We start from the raw sequence: 21,287 nt of genomic DNA on the forward strand, positions 1-21,287 counted from the left end.
GTCAGCAACTCGCGGAGCCGGAGACGGCCGAGCGTGGATCAGATATAATTTGGAGAAGAGGCTTCATGGAGGTATTAGAGCAGCAGAGGTCAATGATGTGTTATTATGTAATTCAAAAGGCTGAAAATATCGTGCTTGGGATGCACAGCAGCGGAATACACCGCTCATTACCATAAAACACACATATATATATAATGTGGCAATGTCAGCAATGACAGCACAGAATTCATTTCTGTATTATTTACACAATTAGTGGCTTTCCTCAAAGACGGTGAAAACCTGCAAATGGAGGAAAATAATTACCTGTCTCGAATCCAAAAAAAAAAAAAAAACTGTATAAAGGTTTTATTGAGGCATCTCCAGTATTCTCACTCCCTTAATATATCTTTCTCATTTTTACCAAGGATTCCTGCTCGAGAACACTTCAAACCACCAGACCATTCAACCACCTAAAATACTGCGTCGTAAAAGTTCAGCTATTTGACACTTTTCACCTTTTCTCAGAAGCTTATTGTGCATTTTGAAAAGGTGAAGTGAAACTTCACCAGGAACAAATAGAATCGTCTCCTCTTTTCGAAGCCGTTCTCTCTCTCTTTTTTTTTTTTTTCACGGTTCTTCATTAAATAAAAACACGGATCCTCTGGATGTTGGCTTTGAAGTAGCCACCGAATTTATGTGAGAGATTGGATGGCAATTGGGTTTTGTGTCCGACTCTGCAGGCCCGGCACACACCTGAGTGACAGCCACTATGACAGCCATTTTGTTCTGACCCACTTATCTCTCTCTTACCACAGGCAGAACAGAGAGGCGAGGGAGGAATCCAAAGACAATTTAAACTCGCAGTACAGATTACATTTCAAACCTCCCAGACTGAATATTTAACCCTCTTGCCTTTTGATAAGCGATAGGGGGACTTTCACCGAGTCCGGGACTCAATTTAACCTCCCCGTCTGAGAGGCAAGGCTGCCGAAACATCTTGTAGGCTTGCCCTTGGTGATGGCCGAACCTCTCCCCCACCTCCTCCTCCTCCCCACTGTGTGATGCTAACAGTGGCTGTCTGCTGGGCCTGATAGAGAGCGGCTGCATGCTAAGTCATTACACACAGGGCACAGCGTAATTACACACAGACAGCCGCCGTTGTAACCTGCCAACAGGGTCACTGCTCTTAGAGGCGGCGGCGCAGAGGGAACAACCGCACAAACCCCCGGTTGAGAGATAAGGAACGGCTCGGACGTCATCAGCCCGCCACGCGTATGCATTCGTGCGGGAGGGGGGTGGGGAGGGTGCAGTCTTAACAACCACCCGTATCTAGCGCTGCCGAGAGTCACCTCCATCCCGGCTCTAAAACTCGAAAAACTCTGGGATTTGCAGCCTGACCGGCAGCAGCCCAGACGGCTTCGCGGGGCGACACGCTAAACCGGACAAGCTCTTGGTGGAAGGCAGATAGTTCTCCATATTGAACATCACAGGGCCGCTTTTGCAGCGCGCCAATTCCTGCCAAACTGGCTGTTTCCATGGAAACGTAGCACTTAATGACCGATAACAGAGAACGACCTGGGGAAAAAAAAAAAAAAGAAAAAAAAAACGAAAAAGAAAAAAGATTTGAGTGCGGGAGAGAGAGGAAGAGAAAGACACTGACGGAGAGAGATGGAGAGAGAAAGACAGAGATCTCGTGGAACAAAAGAAGCAATTTAGTATCGGAGGACAGCGTGAAGCCTGATTATGTCGTCAGTGTAAATGATCATTAATTTCCTTCTGTCCAGCTGGGCCAGATTAATGCCTACCCATTCTGCACTGTAGCAAAGAGAGTCAGGGCTTAAACATTTCACTCGGCACAACACAGCAACACAGCAACACGGCAACACAGCAACACGGCAACACAGCAGCCCTGGCCTTAATAATATGCCATATAAACACAATGTAGAGTTCTGACCATACAAGCACAAACTACATTTCTCACCAGCACAATATATATTTTAATTTCACCTCAGAAATAACAACAATAAAAAGGTTTTGTCAAAAGCTACATTTCATACAACTACTTTTACATGGACAAATGCCCAAGAACCAATTCCAACAGTCTGACCTGAATAACAGAGTTTACATGTTGCACGGAGCATTCAATCTAAAAATTTAATTTTATCTCTATCCCGTTTGGAATCATAACACAACCTTAAAAAATCAATTTCTGTGTTTAATGTGGTGATTAGAAATTAGTTTTGTTGTTTCTCTCGTAAAATCCACCACTGATTCAAACCCAAATTCAGCTCAAGCGTAAGTCCCTCCTTGATAGTTTTCATTCCCGTAATCTGCCTCAACCAGCAAGAACCAATTTATCTGACAGCAGAGAGAGATGAAATGAAATTCTAAAATACAAATCTCATCTGATCGATACCACTTTCAGTGCTGTGTTCAAGCAGGCTCCTGGGGGATATTTGGATCGAAATATTATCTGTACATTCAAGCAAAGAAAATTTGTCATATGATTTGCATTTTTTATACACTTTCATACAGTCAGTTTAATTCATATGAGAAGGAAACTTCTGAGTGGTAGTGTATGTTGGTAGAACGTGTCTAAAAAATCAAAAATATATTTAAGCTTCTTCAACTGATATTTTTTATATATTTGCAATATATTTCCCGGTGGCTCGTGTGCAGATTTAGCCCACACCTATGACAGCCTGTGAGTGTCTCTTTAATATTCAAACATCTGACAGTCGTGTGCAACATGTCAAAGCCTCGCTCTGCACTCTCCAGGTCGGAGGTAAAATGTCCCGTGTGATCACAAATCAAATGAATGCCAGCGCAGATGGGCTTTGATGCCTCTCCGCGGTCGCTGGTTTCCACATAACTGGGCCTGATCCCTCTCATCAGAACCGGCGCACGCTGTGTGGCCGCTGAAAGCCCACAATTTCACTGCTCTTTGCGTTCTGATCTGATTATTCATAAAGCAAGCAATTACACATCCATTAAACCTGCAAATACAAAACCCAGGATCGACTAAAGTGTTGTCCGGATCAAATTCATTACCGAAAACATCCACCACCTCCGTGAGCCCAAACACAACCCAGAATTATGGTTGACTGACAACCTGTTGAAGTGCCACTGCATTTTACTTCCTCGACGCCGGAGGGCAAAACAGTGTCAACAAACCAAAATAGTTTGCAGCCGCTTCGTGGTTGATTAAACCGATTTCGGAAGTTTGTTGTGTCTCAGCACGGTCCACGTTACATTTAGCACCGTTTTGCAAAACTAGCAGAGTCAGTTGCAGCAAAGAAGTAGCTCATAAAATACCTGGAAATAAATCAGGGGTTGTCCATTCAGCATCAAGTTTATAGGAGCAAAGCCATCACCTGTAGAGCTGAAGGATGGAGCGGTGCATATAGACTACTGCTTAATGCGACATCCACTTGTGTTGTTTCCCTCACAAAATGGCTGTAAATGGCTCTACTGTCTCCAGCTACAATCTCAGCAGAAATAAAGCAACTGCTTGTAAAAGATTACAGTGTGTGTGTGTGTGTGTGTGTGTGTGTGTGTGTGTGTGTGTGTGTGTGTGTGTGTGTGTGTGTGTGTGTGCAGTAACGCTGGGCGTTTACCTGTTTTATGAAGTGTGTAATTGAGCTTTCAGTGTCCTAACGTTAAATGGTTAATAACGATTTCCTCCCTCTCATCTTTCAGTCACATGGGCTTTTGTGCAAAGATGTCCTCCTTTTTTTTTTTGCCATCGTCATCTTCACATATATACGATCCAAAAAAACACAAACATTTTTACTCAGGGCAGTAACTGTAAAATAAAAACAGTAACATGAAGTCTATTTCAAAGAACAGACACAGGAGGTAATATCTGGAGCTTTCTGCGTTCTTTTGTTAGCTTGACAATTTTGACACTACACCAAAAACCCCTCATTTTATGAACCAACACTGCTTGCCATATTCCTTTCAACAGAAACTCAATTTTGATGAGAGACAGTTTAGAACAACAAATTCACAGAGGCAGAGAAGGCTTCAAACCCCCCTCCCCACCCCCCAAAAAAAGTTGCGCTGTCGATCAGCATTTGTACAAAACGTGTGTGACTGCGCAACAATCAATGCCTCAAACACTCACACTGCTCTTTGAAAAGCTCTACAAACACTCTATTAAAATAGAGATCAATGCTGGGCCTTACTTACTATGTTATCATACAACACAGACACACATACCGGGCGCCACTGCTTTGTGCACATAAGAACCAAACAAAAATGCATTTAACACAACCACTCTGAATCAAGGCTGAGACCCAGAGTAATGAGGATGTGGCTTTAAAACACTGCCTACTGCACCAGTAATAAAACACTCAAGTAACATTCAAATACATCAGGATTTTTAACAAAAACCTAGAGTGGCATCTTATAGGAAACAAAAGGCTCCCTAAATCTCAAAGTCAAAATAATCTATGGGTTATTAGAGTTTCTTTAAATGGAAATTGATTTTAATAAAATAACAGAAACCAGAACGGCATTTCAAAAGAAAAAAAAAATGTTTTGGACGGGCTGCAATTTATTTTGTGTCGGTCAGTCATATCATTAAATAAATCTTTGTGTATAAATGCACCATGGTTCTAGTGTAATTATCTGTTTAACATGTTGCATTGCTCCTATAGAACGGTGCAGAGCTGTAGAGAGATGAAATATGTCACTGCTTCATCATTTCTGTCTCATATGTGAGTGTTTGTGTGTGTGTGTGTGTGTGTGTGTGTGTCAGAAATACTCGAGGCGGAGGGGACTGTGAACCAGCCTGACTGATGGCTGAATAGAATGATCCTCTTTAAAGCCAGAAAGTTTATGCTTTGGTGCACACATTTGCAAAGCTACAGTACAAAAGAAAATGTTTCATAAAATGTTCATTCTTCAAGCCGTAAGTTTCAATTTCTACTTTAGTGGGTCTGTCACTGTGCTCCCTTTATGTCGGCGAGAGAGAAAAAAAATCAGATGCAAGAGTCTGACCAGGGTACTTATAATACCTGAGGTGGATATTTTCTCTTTTTATATTCTATATCTTTTCTCCTACACTGCAGGATAATGGGAAGCAGAAAGTTGTAATTTAAATATAATGAGGGCCGAGTTAATATGAAACAGTGACATGTTTCAACTGGTCTTTATTTCTGGCCTGATTTGCACTTACACTGGGAATTTTTAGCATGTTCTTCTTCCCGCATTAATTTACTATATGTTTAAGCCTTTAGAGATTAAATGAAGTCATTTATCATCACCAGCTAGAAATTACATCTTATTTTACTTTGTAAATGGATTATCCACATTACATTATATATAAAGAAATAAATGATAAATCCTAAACCGTGAATGAAGTTATTTTAGTTGAGTACGGTAAATCATTTCATCTCACATTATTGTAAAATGTGTGCTCTTAATCTACACCTACCTGACTCGCACCTTCACAGAAATGCACACATTAAGGCAGTGCAGATAGAAACAAACCAGCACATGCACAATCAGGCATATCATTATGACCACCTTCCTAATATTGTGTAGGTCTCCTTGTGCCTCCAAATCAGTTGTGACTCATCAGAGAATGGACATGTGTCTTCTGAGGGTGTCCTGTGGTGTCTGGTAACAGGATGATGTTAGTGGGGGTCTTTGGGTCCTATGGGTTGAGAGGAGGGGCCTCTGTGGATCATCCCACAGATACTTGATCAGTTTGGGATCCAGTGAATTTGGAGGCCAGGTCAACACCTTGTGCTGTTCTTCATGTTTTTTGAGTTGTTCCTATTTTTGTATGTGTGTCTGTGTCAGGCTGCATCCTGACTGCTGCCATCAAGGAGTGTCATTGCTATGGGGTGGGGGTGTCTGGTCTGGTCTATGCACATGTCTAAGTAACATCCACACAACCCCAGGTTTCCCAGCAGAACATTACAAACAAATGTCACAAGACGGTCGATGTTTTTCCTGTTAGTGGTCATAATGTTATGCCTGATCGGTGTAACTGTTCACAGGGGCGTAGGCCACTGTTGTAGGCTATGACAAAGGTAGGTGTGTGGATGCATTGTAGAAGTAGAATCCTTGCTAATTTCACCAGCCATTGATACCATTCAAGACTTGAGGTTCATCCTCAGCAGTTTTCACTGTATTTGTTCACTCTCATCTCTGTTCCTGTTGTGTCTTCTGTACAGACTATTACGTTTCTCCTTGCTGACAATATTTCTTTTATAGTGTAGGGGTTTGGGGTTCCCCTGCTCTGGACCTCTTGCAGAAAGCCTGATGCTAAACTGTTTAGTAATAGTACGCTTATTGACTATAACAATGGCCACACTCATTTATTTGTGAAGGGCAAGAACTTGAATAACTGCCAACTCGCTGGAATTTGTTTTCGTTCTTTTTTTTTTACGTGCTTAAAGTCCGTGTCTTGGCCTGTAAAAAGAACACTGGGGCAATATGTAGGGCGATTAGGTCAATATGCTGCTATTTTGAAACTAAAGATGTACGAGGTAAATATTGCAACAATATGCGACTGTTTTCATCAAGTTAGCACGAATATATATTTGGGGTAATCCATATATGCTTTTAATTGTCATTTGTTCTCAGCTTGGTCTGGGGAATGTTCACATCCAATCTGCAAATAAAGGACAGCAGAGAGAAGAGGGTTCTGCAGTGAGGGTTCTTAAAGGAGGTCCTATACGCAGGCAGATGTGCACAGTTGACCTCCACCTTGACCGTCAACTTGCACATAGGCTCTACAGTTGAGTCACACACAGAGCTGTGACTAAAAGCTTCATATTTAAGTGCAGTTCCATTAGAAAGAGAGGGACTCCGTGTTAGACACATGGCCTTTGAGACAATAGCCGGCTGTATCTTAATGGCTTAAGATAACCAAGAAGGCAGGAACACGGGTGACTAACAGTCAGTTTGAAAATAGACACGAGAAGAGTGACTAAACCTAGGAGTGAATCTGGTTCAGGGACTATGGGTGCAGCTCGCATGCGAGTGTCATTAGCTCTTGTCGACTGGTCTCGATGGCGGAGCTAAGGTGCCGAGAGTCCCAGCAGAAGGCTTCACAACTCCGCACATTTAACAGCGAATTTAACATTACAAACCCTGGAGGCCATTCAGGGTTTGCATCTCTGGCAGACAAGTCCATTCCCAACCCCTGAACACCAATACACACAGCGTTGAGTCACCTTCAGTGCCAAAATCTCTACAAACACTGGTGACCAAAAAGGGATTTCACTGTCAGTGTACATATTGTATGTATCCCTCCTTGTCATATGGCTGTAGCTAATTCTTCCCTCGCGTACACAAACATAAATCTAAGCGTCACTCGGGTGCACACATCAGCACACTCTTGCAGTCTGACCTCTGTATTACACTGCCTGGCCAATAAAAACGGTCACACACTAATGATTCATTGGACCGCCTTTAGCCTTTAGCTTAAATTACAGCAGCATTCAAAGCATTGTTTTCGATAAGAAGCTTCTGTAATGTCACAAGATTTATTTCCATCCAGTGTTGCATCAATTTTCACCAAGTTCTTGTATTGATGATGGGAGAGTCTGATCACTGCACAAAGTCTTCTCCAGCACATCCCAAAGATTCTCAAACAGGGTTCAGGTCTGGACTCTGTGGTGGCCAATCCATGAACTGAAAATAATGCCTCATGCTCCCTGAACCACTATTTGTCATGTTGGAATATGGCCACGGCATCACAGAAGAAAAAATCCATTGATGTAATAACCTGGTCATTCAGTTTGGTAGTTAGCTGACCTCATTCTTTGGCCATAATGTTGCTGAACCTAGACCTGAGCAACTGGAGCAACTGCTGATCAATCTTCATGCTCCCTAACAAACTGAAGCCATTTTTACCGGTTAGTCTCACTGATTAGTGGTTTTCTTAGGACTACACAGCTGTCTAGTCCCAATCTTTTGGACATGTGGAAATGCTCTTACTTTCACTATTAAACATAGCCCTGTTGTTTTTCTTCAATGTGATTTCACTGAACGTTTAAGTGATCACAATCAATCAGGATTTTTAAATAACTTGTTAACAGCTGAAAGATAATCGACCAATGCTGTAATTATTTAATAGGAGGCTCTTACCTATTTGCTAAGTTAAATTCAGGAGATGGCTTTTTTTTTGGCCAGGCAGTGTAGATTACAAGGCTCAACCAGTCCTGGATGGACTATTTGACGCTAAATCCTATCCAACATAAACAGCTCTATGGCTTTTCTCACTCTGCAGACCAGTAACACCATCTTTATCTGGAGCAGTACAACACACAGTCTATAAATGCGCCTAGATCGGTTAAACTGAGTGCAACTGAATAATTCATGCGAGGAAAATTTACTACGAGCATTCATTACCAGCATGGACAAATGGTTGTTTCAGGATGGTACAAGAACTGTGGGACGGACTTAAATTTTAACTAAGGTGCCACCTCATAAGCAAGGACCCATTACAATTTTATTGGTATGCAGAAATAAGTTAGACCTGAAATCAGCCTATAATTAACTCTGAAAAGCTGTAATAGTTTGCTGCATGTTTTTTTTTTTTTTTTTTAAATGTGCAACACATGAGCATGATGAATAATCAGTAAAGGTGCTGACACAAGGAGGGGGTTAAATGAAAGAGCAACCCACTCTGCTAGCTTGTCCTCTGTTTCATATTTAGAAAAATGTAATTTAATTTATGGTATTATTACATTCTGCTCTTAGGAAAGTATTTTTATTTGATAATAAAAAGGACTGTAATAGTGGTTTATGCAAAACATGTCATTACTTAGCAATATTTATGTCCATCCCCAAATATGAGTCCTGCCAAAAATGACTGAAAATATAGAACCAAGAGTCAAAAGTTTCTTTTAACACTGTAAATGTTACAGCCCACCACTGTAGCAAAGCTGCTATGCATGGATACTTCAAAACGAGACAGAAGCATCTGTATTTGGACTATGACAATGAGTTTTGTCTGCATCTGTGTTGACTGTAAGTAGCTGATCTCAACATCAGTTGAGTATCAAACAAGATCTCAACAGAGACTCCTTAAAGTAAAGGCTAATGGTTAGTATAGCAACGCTGCTTTCTAGTGCAACTGTTGTGACCATTTTGTTTATGCGCATAAAACTAAATTTAACACAGAGTGATCCAAGTGGGAGTAAGAAACCTTTTGCAGGTAAATAATACTTGGATGTTTTTCCAATTACAGACACCATAGGCCATACAAATAAAAATAGGATAATTACTGACAGTATATAGCAAACAATACATTCAATAAATAAGTCTGCATTGAATACGTTTCCATTTGTGGCCAATAGTGTCAAAAAGGTAAAAGTTAACATTTAAAATGTGTTCTTTACACGTTAAAATATGTTATTATGAGAAATACTGAATAAAGGTTAACAGGGAAAGTCACTGACTAGATTAATTGATTCATCAATTGAAAAAAAAAGTGTTCATTTATTCATTCACTAAGAATTTCCATACAAATGACAAATTAATAAAGTTTTATGTCTGTACAAAGAATTCCTATACTTAACTTCCCTATTTCACTTGTTAAACCAATCTCAAGTCAAGGTCCGCACACAGTAATACCACGTTCCACATCTTTTCACCACATCACAGTACGTATCAGCTCAGTATTTTTTTGACCTTCATCAGTACAGTAGGAAAAGCACTGTTGTAACTTATAAAGTGAACGATGGCAGAATTTCATTTCCACTGCTTCAGGGTCCTCGTACTGTGCGTGATGGTTAAATCCCACGGTATACAGGATGTTACCAGTGTGTGAACTTTACCTTCTACAAATAGTCAAAAAGCTGCTGTAAAAGTGTCTGTTCTGTCCACACATAGGGCTTCTTGTTTATGCTGCCTTATCATTTAAGATCTTAGATGGGTAAGTTGGACTAAGACTGCTGAATTAGGACAGAACTAGACAGCATGGAGTCTTGATTGTAAAATGTATAAAACCAACGTTCATTTGTTAGTGTCCACTGGATGATCTTCAGCCATGTTTATAAAGAAGTGGCTGACAGAGTCCAAAACTGTAGAACAAGCTAGTGAGTGGACATTAAGTTCAGATTGTTTCTTCCTTTATGGTCAGAAATCTACTGCTGAACCCAAACGGCCGAATTCAGTCCGTTCTTTTAGCTCCGCCCACAGGCCGGCCGAGGTTATGTAATGCTATATCATCCATTGTGTGCTCTTTTGCGTGGCTCTGCCTTGAATAGGAAACGGTGAAACTGCATGTGGGTGAGCATGTGAGAAAAAAGGACCCACACATACTGCAGACATGTCAAACACAAAACGGCTCGAACTGATGGAACCTGCAACGCATACAGTCGTAGACATTTCAAATTCGATTCAAGCGACGTAATATAAGAGATGTTTGTATGTCAAGCATGTGCCGTTAGCATGAATGCCTCTGTACTTCTGCTTACATGCCGCAAATACATGAGTGCAAGGATAAGTGTCCTTTATGCTGGTAAATGTAGTTGTCATAGACACCGTAAGTGTGTGACAAATGAGCATGAGAAAAGACTTGTACTACAGTACTTAGAGCAGAGTGTGCGTGTGTGGGTGCAGGTAACACAGTAGGATGAGGTAAGGTCTCAGTGGATTACTAAACAACCTCCAGAGGAGACAATAAGAGGCCATCAGGGGGAGGAGATGGGAGAGGCCAGATTAATGAAATATGAATGTGTTTACTGAATAGCTGTCATGGCAGCCTACTGATGGCTGAGGGATATTAAAAAATACACACTCTTATTATACGACGGCCTCACCTACACTGCAGCGACCCCCGCCATCTTCAGACACTACTCTAATCAGCATACAACTCATCGCAATCACAATCACCCGCAGAAAATGATCATCATCGCGCCCTTCATCACCATTTCCACCCCGGCCATCGCCGCCTGTTCATCTACATTATCGCGTTCATCGTGCAACAGAATCGCGCCGCTGCAGGAAATTGAAGTTGGCCAGATCAATAAATACAATATAAAATTAAATTAGGTGCCAAGATGAGGTGAAAGCATGAAAATAAGTGTTGGGTGGAAAAGGCAGAGGAAGCGCTATTCAGTCAAAACAATAAAAAAAAAATAATTAAAAAAAGACATTTTGGACACAAACAAACAACGTGCCGCGGCCACTGCTTCCCGTTATGGATTTAAAAGGGAGTTAAAAGAGGTTAGATGCATTTGCTTTGATGTGTGTACCTGTGCGCGTCCACGCGCGCGCCACCATGACATCATTTCTGCAGTGTCTAATCAAGGAGAAAGGGAGCCAGCATTTGCAAGAGGGCTGTAATGGAAACACAATTGACCTGCTTTAATAAGAAAAACACGATACCTGCACTTTGGCCGCACTTTCACAGGGACACACAACACCTCCACTTCACCTGCAACGACACGCAGCCTCACTACCTGCGAACAGATCCCAATGTCTCTCAGCTCTTTTGAAGTTTTATCTTTCCTCAGTGAAGGATGGCGATTCGGCGCATGGCAAAACTCCATCTGTTCATTTCAATATGAATGGGCATGTAAGTTTGGGGCTGCCGGAGTGGCGGAGATGTGAAATTGCGGATGGCATGCAGAGCGGCCCCGACACGCAGGGTTAATTCAAGCCGCCTTTGATGTCTGCCTGTGTGTGAAATGAGCTGGTGGTCCAGGGTTCACGCACAAACACACGGCGGCACGTACACGCACAGTCGGACGTACATGTGCTGTAATCATCGCGCCGAACACTCGAGAGACCACTCGTGTAGCCACGTGAATCCAAACGCACTTACAGCCCATATCGCCAGCTGTTACAGCGCGGAAACACCAACAAAAATTCTGCCGGTGAGTCGTAAATCCATTGCTCTCTTTCGGGATTTAACTCCTGAGCGTGCCCAAAGATTCACTCACAGACCGTCCACATGACAATGGGTGCTAAGCCGCCTGTAGGCAATAACAGACTGCTGGCTTACAAACACAATACCTATGTAAAGCAGATGCTGCAGCTGTACAGCAGTAATAGGCCAGATAAAAGTTTAACTATCACATACACAACATGCGCTATCTGATTAAGTTCTTAGCACTTCTGTCGTATTTTTTTTTCTTACTTATATGATTAATTTCATCATCAACCGAAGCCTTAAACTATGTAGTTATTAAAGGCACCATGTGCAACATGCGCATCTGTGGAGCAATTATTCAGTTACACCAAGTCAGAGGTTCAGTCCTTTCCCTTTATATCGTGAACAAAATCGAATCTATAAACAAACAAACGTTACTTATGGACAATGGGAATGGGACGTGAACAAGCACGACTTATGTAGAGTAACCAACAGGAACAAAAAAGCGTCACTCCGTAAAATGGCCTGTGATTGGTGGAAAACGTGTGTCATGGGTGGATTTATATAAAGCCTTTAAAAATTTGCCAGGAACTTACATGCGTTGCCTTTAATGTGATTTTCTTTCTTCAAAAACATGCTAAGTGAGGTAGTCTAATGAAACAGGGATGATGCTAATTTAAATAGCGACTAAAAGAACTGGCCACCCAAGTGAAACTTGGATTTCATTTTCCTGTGCAAGTTGCTCGTTTAGAATATTGTGCAGTTGCACAGCACCAATCACTTTACTTCATATTAAACAATGAATTTATGTAAGCATAGAATCATTCACTCGGTATAATGGTAGCATGCATTTAAAGCGATTTCTAACCGAATGCGTTCAATAACTACACGGTGGATCGCGGAGCAGTTGATGAGTTTGATGTGTACACAAGCGCTAAACTGTTTTAGTTTGAAAGAGTAGACTGTAATATTGTTTTGGGGAAATGGAAACGTTTCTCATTTGCTTTCAATTTTACTGTGAAATAACTCATAAAGGGAGGTAATAAGGTTCTCTTTGCCTCTAATCAGTCTAATGTGGGACGGTGAAGCGTTTTACGACACCCTGCTTCGAGCTGCATCAATATTTTATACTAGCCTGCGTTTACGGGAGGCTTTCCGGTCCACGAGATTTGATGGTCAAAAAATGGCAACAGAAGGCTTGTTTTGTTTTTGTCACGACGGTGACTGAAAAGATGAAAGAAGAGTTTGAGCAATTTCCCTTATATTTAGCAATTGTATGTGTGTATACACCGATCAAGCATAACATTGTGACAGTAGCATTCAGTTGTGACTCATCAGGGAATGGACATGGGCCTTCTGAGGGTGTCCTGTGGTGTCTGGCAATAGGATGTTGTTAGTGGGGGTCTTTGGGTCCTATGGGTTGAGGGGAGGGGGCTCGGTGGATCATCCCATCAATACTCAGTTTGGGATCTAGTGGATTTAGAGGCCAGGTCAATATCTTGTGCTGTTCTTCATGTGTTTTTGTGTGTGTGTCTGTGTGAGGCTCCATCCTGCTAGTGATGGCTGCTACCATCAAGGAGTGTCATTGTTATGGTCTGGTCCAGGTGGGTGCTACGTATCTAAGTAACATCCACATTAATACCAGGTCCTAAAGTTTCCCAGCAGAACATTGAATTTTTGGTCAATGTTATTTACTTCTCCTATGGGTGGTTTTAATGTTGTGGCTGATCGGTGTATATATCCAAGTCTGGCTATTTGAAACTCAATTTACATATGACTAATTTGTTTTTCGGTTTTGTTCTGTTTTAATTTAAAGCATTCACTAATTACCAAAACAGTACTTTGGGACTGGGAATTAGCTTCCTTTGGAAACACATTTTCATTTACAAATCAGAAGTATGCAAATTCAGCTTTTAGGAGATACGGTTGGTGTACTGTATGTTTGTAAATATGGTATATGAACGCATCCACGCACATGTACGTGAGTGTTTGTGTAACGCAAAGCAATTGTAGTGGCGGAGAATAAATCCCATCAAACAACAGAGCCCTGGGAAAAGGGCCAGAGGCGGAGATGAGAGAGTCCAGCTCAAAGCCAAAGAAGGGGGTGGGTAGATTGTGGAAGGAGGGGGGAGCTTCACTTCCAGGTTTTACACCAGAGAGAGAAAAAGACTAAGGGAACGAGGCAGAAGACGTTACAATCCGCAGAATTAAAACATTGTAGGTAGCACTTCTGGAGACTCCTCTCAGATGCAGCAGAGAGTCCTTACTGCCTACATGATCAAAATTAAAACACCTCTCGAGGACTTCCACAGTAGTTCTGCCTTTGAGAACCCACCCACTGCTGAGGCAAGCCAATTAAAGTTATTCAGAACTGTGACCAATCAATCACAGACGAGTGCAGGTGGAGGAGGAAGAGAAGAAGAGGACAAAACCGCAGAGACTCCAGTGCACCCAAACACTCTCCGATGCGAACACAAACAGCCATTAAAAAAGAAAAAGAAAAAGAAGATCACAAATATATTCGGTTCACAATGGAAAATAAACGTCACACCTACCACTTCACACATACAGAAGCACTCCCTCTGCAGTGGGATGAATAAAGCACTTCACACCTGGAATTTTCTAGGGCATCACGCCACTCTACATTACCACAGCAACCCACTCAGGGAACTGTACCCAGTTGTTTCTCTCTGTCAAGCGCAGATAGCACCAAAGACACGTCATGCTCTTTCAGAAACATCAAACGGAAGACAAGTGAAAATTACACAAGCGCTCGAACACACACTCTGCAAATAATAACGCGGGGAGACTGAGACGCGGAGAAAAGATTTGCGGCGTCGGCAAAATAACGCATCCTCCTCTGACAGGGCTGGAGCTTTAGCAGACCCCTAATCCTATTTTGACACATAATGCTATATTGTCCTCCTTTAAACAAGTGCACGGCCCCTTTCTCTCCTTTAAAAGCAGCCACTCGTAGCATGAACGCGCCGGCTTTTTGTTTTCTTTGAACTCGTCGAGCGACAATTAGCCACACAAATGCAGTCCCCAAGTGTAACGCAGTGGATTTCAGGGAGATTCAGACACTGAGACCATCTCTGTTAATTCTGCGCTGACACTAAAGAGGCCGTTTGCTCCCTGGTGGGCTTTTAAGGATTGGACACATGCACAGTGATGCACTGTAAGATGTCTCATAATGTGACCAGAGAGCAAACGCAGCGTGCACCATGTAGCACTGTGTCTTCAAAGCTCGTCTTATTGATTTCAGTCAGTCGGGCTTCACTCCGCCACGTATAAAAGTAATTGAGTCGTGTATGTCGCAATAATACTAGTTGCTCGTTTAATGTTCCATTAAGTACATGCAATCATGAGTTAAAAAAAAAAACAAACAAATAAATAAAAAAAAGTATCAGCAACTGATTATGTCTTCAAAACGAAGAAATAAATAAACGTAGTGTGAAACCAGAGACATGGCACCAGCTCGGTTTAATCTCCTTCTTCTAAACTGTCCCATTTTTTGCTGCGAAACTATTACAAGTAATTCCTTCTAACACTAACCCAGGGATATCTGCATGCAGGCCTGCACTCCGCAGATATATGTATTTTCATTTATATAAACACCGGCAACCAGTGCCAGGTCATCAAGCCGAGGAGCTGAGGAATCCTTGTAACCTTCCCCGGTGTCAGAAAACCAATATAGCGGCAGAAAAATAAATACGGCGTGTTTGTGTGCCCTTCTGTTCTCCTGTCAGCCCTGGGGAGCCCGAGACTGGGAGTAATGGCGCTGACCAGCCCGCGCCCCTGCTCACCGTTCAGCCGACTACTCTTTTTATGTGCCTCTAATGTCCGCAGTTATTTCGCCGTGGCTTTTATTTCTGTTTTTGTTTCGTTTTCTTTGTTTGTTTGGGGGGTAAATAAACAGCGAACGCCGGCGTCTCGGCGCGAACCGAGAAGCGCGGGCTGCGCCAGGGTTCCGACCAAAAGTAAAAAGCGGCTCGCTAACAGACCATGTCTAAGCTTTCGCAACCCTGATGACCCCTCACTCCTGGGAATGGCTAATGGGATGTCTGAACGGGGATTCAGCCAGGTCTCAAAATTGGGACAGTACATCCATGCGGATACACTAAAGGACGGATGGACAAACAAGGGCGCATAATTTATTACAGTATCACTGCATCGTGATTAGAGCTACTTAACCTGAGCACTTTTGTGGTCCCCATTACAACACACTCAGTCTGAATTTAATGCTGCGCAGAAGATCTGCAGGCTGCTTTTGATTGATTTTACATATAAATTCGACTGACACCGTGGAGGTGCCTTATTGCACGAAAACAACGCTGCACGATATCGGAAAGCGAGCTATAATGGGAGTCGTTGCTGTTTACGTCGCAACTGTCACAACAGCAGATAAACAAATGGCAATTTTCCAGAGTAAATCCTTTAAAATGTTAGTGTTGTTTTTTGTTTTGTTTTTTTTGGACGTGAGCGTTCAAACGCATTCGTCTTTGAGTCCAGGGTCACATTACGTCCTTCCATTCACTCAATCCAAGTTGGCACTCAAATACAGAATCTTGTTTACTTATCCGTGGGAGAAGATAGATCTTTACTGAAAACAAACTTTGAATTTGAACTTTTTTGTTAAAAAAATAGTGGTGTAGAAAAATCTATTTTGGATCTCTCTTCATAAAAGGTTCATATTTGCTTCAAAATTCTTTCAAATTTCAATTTCAGCCTGTTTATGATTGATCGTGGATAATCGTAACTTAAGCATGTTTCATTTCAGTTCCGCTAATAGGGCAGTTTATGAAGCACGCGTTACCAAAATGAAAGTGTAAAGCCACTGACACCAGAGGATCTCGACAGAAAAACAGTGGCATGCATGTTCTGTAACGAATAAATGTACAATCACTGCAACAACTGTAACTCCTAAAACAGATTCTTGATTAAATCCAGTACATTAATGCTATTGATATGCGTTACGCCATCAGCGAGGGACACTTAATAAAAGCTACGGAGCCAGGGAGTAAACTATTTGGCAGAAACAGCCTGTGATGTTTCAGTCAACCAGATAATAAGTTGAGTAAGGTCCGGGCCAGACGACGGAGGGGGATGGTGGAAGGAGGAGGCCTCTCTCCGTCTCTCTCCTTTAAAGGTAACTGCTCACGTTGGGAGGAGGGACCACCGGCTCCTGTGTAAACCGTTTATAGTCGAGCTGAGCTCTTAAATCAAGAAACAAATGGCACAGAACATCCCTGAGATAATCGTCTACTGATGGATCGGCACACAGTGGGAGGGGGGGGTGGTGGTGGTGGTGGTGGTGGGGGTGGGGGGCTCGCATCGGCTTTAGAAAAAGCATATGGGGGGAGGGAGAACAGGGGTGATGTCTAGCATAGCACTGGGCACTGGAGAGAGATTATCGTGAATTTCAGTCGTCAGCGATACTGAGAAAATCCACCAGTTCACTTTAGAGAGATATCTGTTCGTAGTGGTTGGCTGTCTTGGCTGTGAGCAACATTCTTTTTTGGGGGGGTGGGAGGTGGGAGTGAGGGGGGTGACATTTTACACAGTGTTCAGTCCACATATAACATCACCATCAAGTATTAACATCATACCTGAGCAGATCAAATTGAACAGGAGGCTTCAGCAATGTTAACTAAAAAAACGTAATAATAAAAAAGGCTGCACGCTGTTACGCACACACACACACAGGCAGGACTAGAGGGAAGAAAGCCTGTGTCGAACTGAGATAAACCTGCAGCCAGCATGCGGTCAGCAGGCTGACTGATGTGGCGCTGACCACACAGCACAAAGGCACAGAGTGAAGGGCAAAAACGAAGGAAAGACGGCAAAATCCTACGCGGTCAAATAAGAGGAAGGGAACTCACAGAACAATGAAGTGAATTCCACATCCATTAATTGGCACTCTGTCTTTCCACTGTATCCACCTGTGGGTATATTGTTTTAGACGTCCTTCTCAGATTTCCAGTAATCAAGAGGAGCAAATGCCAAGAAGGGAGGGCACGGAGGCAGAGCGGGCGGATCCTCGGAGAGCGGAGATATAAAGTGCGCGGCTGAACCCGGGGGTTCGGGAGCACTCATATGCAACAGCCTAAATTATTCATGCCGATTAGACTCTCCTTATTGAAATGAATTTCAATTTCACTTGAAATGAGAGATTTAAACATATGTTGTCATTTGAGAGGCTTGCCCAAGAAATTGACGCTGTGGAAATTGCCCTGACACGAGTGCATGTGCATGTTTTCACAAGTTTGTGGAAAGTGCAACTTCTGGCACATAAAGGGAAAAGGAATAACTAAGTATAATTACTCAAGTACTTAACCAGTCCACTACATTTCAGAGGGAAATAATGTACTCTTCAAAATACTACATTTATTTACTAGCCGCAGCCACTAGGTACATTTTCTCGAGGCTTAGAATAAGCCTTTGGCAAGTACAGTACGACTGCACGCAATAAAGAAAATGAGTCTCCCTCATTTACATAATCTATGCATTCTCCTCATATTTCAGATAAATTTTACTTGAGGAAATGAAACCCCACCTGTAAAATACTTTAGCAGTTATATTAAAAATGAAACCTCTAGTTTTATTTTTTTTTTCTGTCAAATCAGTGGCTATAACTAGAGTTATAGCTATGAACCCTGTGGCGTGGCCTGATGAGCACTAGCCCAGAAATTAAACCGGGATTAGTGCAAAAATGTATTTCCTTGTCCATGGCTCTCAGCAACCAAGCTTATAGATAAAATTCACCCCATCACCCACCTCAATGACCGTACCCACTGTCTGATATATTTTTTCTTTCAGAAAAGACTCAATGTGTTGTCGGGAAGCCGTACCTTTTAAATAATTGTTAGGGCTGCCTTAAAATTTTAAGTTAAGTGAACAAATACAAAATGTTGTTCTAGCATAGTATAGTGTTATCTTGATTAATTATTAATAATAATAATAATAATATGCCAAAATAACATATTATATTTTACAATGCACATATTTATTTCTGATTAATCAGACAATTTTTCACCATGCTGGTATTTTGTAGCCTGGTATGACAAAATTACCTTAAACTAATTTTCAATTGTGAAAATGATCGGGACGTTTAGATTAATCTAAACGTTGGATTCAGTGTGAATCTCCGACAAACCACTGGCACCGACAGCATGTGGGTGTAAGTGCACGGCTCATGTAAAACTGCTCTGAATTAGCCCGAGGACACGACAACAATGCCAGCGTCCACCGCCGCTGCTCATCACCGCGTACTGTAACACATCAAACACAGCAGCGCGCAGGATAATGAGGAGGATAAGGACTATAAACAGCATCGGTCTGTGTACGTTTAAATTTAACAACTCTCGTCCTTCCCCTCTATCATTTCATCCATCTTAAGTGGCTTGACTCTAAATATACACGCAAAACCGCCTGAACATCCATCTCAATTGTCAAGCCATTGTTCATCCCTTCTCCCTCCAAAGAACCCTCCTCCTCCGCTCTTGAAGCCGCCCACTCTCCTTGTCTATCTGCACTCCGCACTCCTCCATTCGAAAACTTCCAACTCCTCCGGTACATCACTCACCCTCCATCGTCCTTTCACTCCTCCAGGCAAGAATAAACATCTTGACCAAACCTGGGAAGTGTTGTACACTAGAAAGTGACTTTCAGCGTTTAAACAGCCCAAATATTACTTATTTATGAAGACGCGCAAAATCATTTCAAAGTGCGTTGCCCCCCACCACCCTCCTCCCTTGGCCTTTCTCTTCTTTCATCAAAAAAAGGTAAAAAACTCAACTGAGGGGAGCTGACCGGACCACATTATATTCAACTTAGCTCCCTTGTCTCCTTCCATGTAAGACAAACTCAAAAATAATTTGCACACACTTTACATTTTTTGTCTCCGAGAATAAACTGCGCATGAAGAGGAAGGGGGCACAGAGGGAGGCAATCTTGTTACCAGCCGGCATAGCCCTGGGAAGATTTCTATCAGACACACGTATAGAGAAAGGCATCCATTTAGAAAATGGCTTTTCTAGGCATGCTGGGCCATTTAGCACACCCTGTGACGACTCCTGTTTGGGGCAATGATAAATGTTCTTTCACACCCGGTCTGTGCACACAGTCAGGCCAGCGCACACACACAGTCACACGAAGCCATATGGGCACCTTACACAAGACATCACCGGGATGGACGGACCGCTTTCGCAGAGAGACTGGCGTCGCTGGGTTTGGCCGACAGGAACAAAACGTTAAGGTGCTTGTAAGCGTGAATGAAAACCAGGGAACTTAAATCCGACTCAGCGAAGCGAAGACCCCCCGTGACATATTTAAACCAGTGAATTTCTCTGCATATATTAAAGAAGCAGCTAGGGCTCCGACAACGTGTTGATGCAATCCATTATAAACACATAGATTTTAATAGGATATGTCAACAAGTTGCATTTTTTTTTATCCCATCCAGTTATTGTGCCTCGAGAGTTGTAACAGAGACAAATTAATATTGCGACAGCAGCGTTAAACGTTCAGACCATTACAGTGGTTGGTGGTCAGCGCCTTGGATCCTTATCTGTTGTTTCCTCAGACAAGATCTCATCAAAGAGTCTCCAGAGCAGATGCTGATGGCCTGTATGGCAACACTGCTATCCAGCGCCTTTATTGTGGACAGTTTGTTTCCGCACATAAAGACCTATAAAAACTAAACCATGTAGATTTCCATTAGCGCTCTAAGTGGATGTAAGCCATCCATTGTAGGTAAATGATACGGCTGCATTTCCAATTACAATCACCACAACCCATTAGATACAAATCAATTTCAACTCTATTTATGCTAAATAATGGCAGAATATACTGTAGTACACAACAGCTTTACTAAACTCTTGTAATGAATATCATCATTAGCTAAAAGTACTTCTCTTACAGATTTCATGTTAAACTTATTACCTTTATGAGACAATGTTAACGGTAGGTATTCGAGTTATTTTAATTTTTCTAAAATTCTAGTTTTATTAATCCACAGAAGCAGAAACACTCAGCAGAGAAAACACTCTTCAGTTCAAGCCTTTCATTTGTGAGGATTTACTGACGACCACTTGAGAACTTTTTTCACCACCTCCCAGTGATTAATCAAGGAAACGATCAGGAAGCAAATAAAAACGCAGGGAAAATAACCGCAGCAATAAACTGAAAATAAAAAATTCAGTTGAGTCCACATAGAAACAAAAAATAACATTCAGATATTCAAACAGACATTTCGTGACTTTCTGGCAAGACAATGACTCTCCAAGTTTAGTGATTGTATTAACCTTTCCGATAAGTGGAAGGATGACATGCTTCTTTATGGGCTGAGAAAACTCTCCTCCCTCTTAGGCTGATAAAACCTTTTTAAAAAACCCACAGGGTTATCTCTGGGCAGCATCTACACCGAGCTTAAATCAATATTGTTTTTCGCCACTCGTGAAAT

The 21,287-nt window shown here is 42.1% G+C and overlaps 1 protein-coding gene across 4 annotated transcripts in view; it reads right to left on the minus strand.

Annotated features, from left to right (window-relative positions):
• The window catches only part of cacna2d2a (calcium channel, voltage-dependent, alpha 2/delta subunit 2a), a 146,110-nt gene that overhangs the window by 112,825 nt on the left and 11,998 nt on the right, over positions 1 to 21,287 (minus strand). The gene's annotated exons all lie outside the window — the stretch shown is intronic.

Source organism: Mugil cephalus, chromosome 4 (assembly GCF_022458985.1).
Source record: "Mugil cephalus isolate CIBA_MC_2020 chromosome 4, CIBA_Mcephalus_1.1, whole genome shotgun sequence".
In the NCBI taxonomy this organism is placed as follows: domain Eukaryota; kingdom Metazoa; phylum Chordata; class Actinopteri; order Mugiliformes; family Mugilidae; genus Mugil; species Mugil cephalus.